Source organism: Gigantopelta aegis, unplaced genomic scaffold, assembly GCF_016097555.1.
Source record: "Gigantopelta aegis isolate Gae_Host unplaced genomic scaffold, Gae_host_genome ctg6071_pilon_pilon:::debris, whole genome shotgun sequence".
In the NCBI taxonomy this organism is placed as follows: domain Eukaryota; kingdom Metazoa; phylum Mollusca; class Gastropoda; order Neomphalida; family Peltospiridae; genus Gigantopelta; species Gigantopelta aegis.
The window spans coordinates 13,783-16,922 of record NW_024534809.1 but is presented as its reverse complement, the minus strand read 5'-3'; the positions used below and the strand labels follow the sequence as shown (position 1 = coordinate 16,922).

Genomic DNA, 3,140 nt, shown 5'->3' with positions numbered 1-3,140 from the left:
CCGGATACAAAACTTATTCTGTATGGAAAGGAACTGCCATGTTCAACAACCATAAAAAATGTTGGCATTAAATTACAAAGGTCTTTAAATAATTGGGACAGAACACTCAAGACTTGCAAAACTATAAAATCCACCGCCATGTCTCTAGTTCAGGCTGGTTGTCACTGCCGTGGAATTAATCCTGTAACTAGCGTCAAACTAGTTCATTCGCTGTGCCTATCAAAAGCCTTGTACGGTAGTGAATTATGAAATAATTTAAATACAAATGAACTATTGGCGTTAGAAAGAGCATATAGATTTGTAATAAAGATTATCCAGGGTCTTCCTAAAAGAACACGAACCGATTTTTGTCTTGGACTTCTTGGCAGTATATCCCTTGAAGGACATATAGATAGAAACAAATTATACTATTTAGGACATCTTTTGCGATGCCCCGTGTGGACTCTGGCTTACAAAATAGCAATCACTCGACTACTAAGTTTTAAAAATCAGTGTGTTCGTTCAAATAGTGGCTTTGCAGCAGATTTTTTTCTAACATCAGTATTCCCTAGTAAGCATATTTGGAATATAATTGTTAGGAAACATGTTTTAGAATTTGAGGAAACTAACTGGCAGTTACGAATTTCTTTAAACCCCGATACAACACATTTTCTAAAAATTCATGCCAATCTCGAAGTGCATAGAGCTTGGTCAGTTGCACGGTCAAATCCATCACTAAAGGAGCAAGAAAATCACTTGATAAATATATGTGCTACATGGAGGCCAAACTCAGTACAAGGTATTTGTACGTTATGTACTAGTAACTATTCTGATCTTTTTACACACGTCATGACTAGTTGTTCATACTTAACAACAACCAGAGATACATTCTGGACAACGCATCTTGATATCTGTCCTATTGACCTCAGTGTAGAATTACATAACTGCCCCGATGATATTTTTATTACAAAACTCCTGTCCTGTAAACCTCCAATAAATATTGATGATGAATCATCTATGTTATATAGTGAAACTGTCATACACTTCATTTATAAAATAACGCAAATATATTACGTTAACAATATGAAGACCAATATACTGTAGACAGTCATGACTGTCTGCTCTTGTGCAAATGTGCAGATCTTTATAGCGGTGTGTGTGTGTGTGTGTGTGTGTGTGTGTGAGAGAGAGAGAGAGAGAGAGAGAGAGAGAGAGAGAGGAGAGAGAGAGAGAGAGAGAGAGAGAGAGAATGGCAGGGTGGCGAGTGAATTTATATGAGCGTGATTCTGATCAACCAATAACCTTTTTCATGTAATTCTCTCACCATGCGTTTATTCCCATGCCACTGTATATATTACCTATTATGTATTTTGTAAAAAATACAAAAAATTACAGCCCTTTCGCTTGTAGCTAACTTACGCGTCACAGAAAAATGATTGTCAGGTTAACTATACATCCGAGTGTAATCGAATTCGATCGTGCTGTTTTTTCATTGGATGTATGGTACTGGTGACCTATCATCACCTAGGAGCAGTCAATCGTATGTCTTGAAATTGTTAACACACACACGTACATGTGTTAACAAGTATGTGTTATCAAAAATAACGAATTTGTTCTCACCAACGGGTGTGTAAGAAAATATTTATGGAGAGAGAGAGAGAGAGAGAGAGAGAGAGAGAGAGAGAGAGAGAGAGAGAGAGAGAGAGAGAGAGAGAGAGAGAGAGAGAGAGAGCGTGTATGCACTGGTGGCTCATTCTGTTGAGGTATCTTGCATTAGTCATTTTGCTCCAAAAGTAGCTGTAATCAGACTGAGTGTTGATATTATAGCATGAATCCTTGTCGGCCGGAATAGCTCAGTTGGGAGAGCGTTAGACTGAAGATCTAAAGGCCCCCGGTTCAATCCCGGGTTCCGGCACAGAGCAAGTCGGACTCTGGCGGTCGACCAATTTTTTAAACGTGTATTTCTTTACTTATTTTTTATTATTATTTCTTTTGGTAGAATCATAATTCTATATGCTTTTATCTGAAATTTATTTTGTAAATAAACAAAAGTATTTTCTTTGTAAATTTAGAATCATACTAATAGTATATCAAAATTTTTACCAAGATACGGAACTATATTCGCACACGTGGTTTGCTGTTTGACTGTGAATATTTTATGGCAGACAGTTTTGAGCACCGGTTCTCGTGGTCGATGGTGGACGTGTTTCACCTCGGCTACCGTATTGAAAGTTTTGAATTGGCGTTATCTACATTGATAGTCTGTTTGAGTTGAGATTTTGAGGTTAGAGTAAAGATATGAGTGGAGGAGGAGACATGGAGAGAGAAGAAAAGAAGAAAATATCATATAAGAAGGAATGCACAGTTGTAATTGATGTTGGCGATAATAAGAAAATGGCGGCTGGTGAGTTGATTGACTTTTTGACAGAGCAAGTAGGGGATGTGATTCACGCCTGTGTTCCAAAGGGGCCTGATCGATATGAGGTGACACTTGATGACGTTATTCAAGCTAGAATAATCTCGGAAAATGACTCGTTAGAATTAAACGGTCGCAAGATGAGAGCGAGACTGCTACATTCGGATAGTGTTGTGGTATCGTTTTTGCATTTGCCTGCATATATTTCTGATGACGAAATTGAAGAACGATTAAAATCTTTGAATATTGAACTGATTACTTCAATTTACAGAAGATTTTATAAGGGTACACACATTGCAGACGGAACAAGGTATGTGCGTGTGAAATTCCCACCCAACATAAAGAGTTTACCGTATTCAATGAAATTCAATACAGTGGAGGGTGTGGAGTATTTCAAAGTGCTGCATGACAACCAACTCAAAGTATGTTATAACTGCATGTCGGATAGTCATGTCATTAAAGACTGCCCCGATACTGTGTGTCATTTTTGCAAAGGAAAAGGACATTACGCGAGAAACTGCAATAAGATTTTTCTATGTGAAAGGTGTGGGAATAATGAGGATGAGTGTGTGTGTAGTGAGCATGAACATGATAGCGAGTGGTTTGATGATAGTGACAGTGATAGTGACGGGATGAATGACGCAGTCACAGCACGATTGGCTACGCAGGAAAACCATGCTGAGGCAGTCGATTCTTGCCTATCAGTGTGCATTTTCAGTCATTCGATTCTGATTTTCAGTCACTT

General features: G+C 38.2%; 1 non-coding gene across 1 annotated transcript; it reads left to right on the top strand.

The window, feature by feature from the left end:
- Positions 1-1,821: 1,821 nt before the first annotated feature.
- Positions 1,822-1,894, top strand: Trnaf-gaa. The gene has a single exon. It is a non-coding gene; the product is annotated as a tRNA-Phe (tRNA).
- The last annotated feature ends 1,246 nt before the right edge of the window (positions 1,895-3,140 follow it).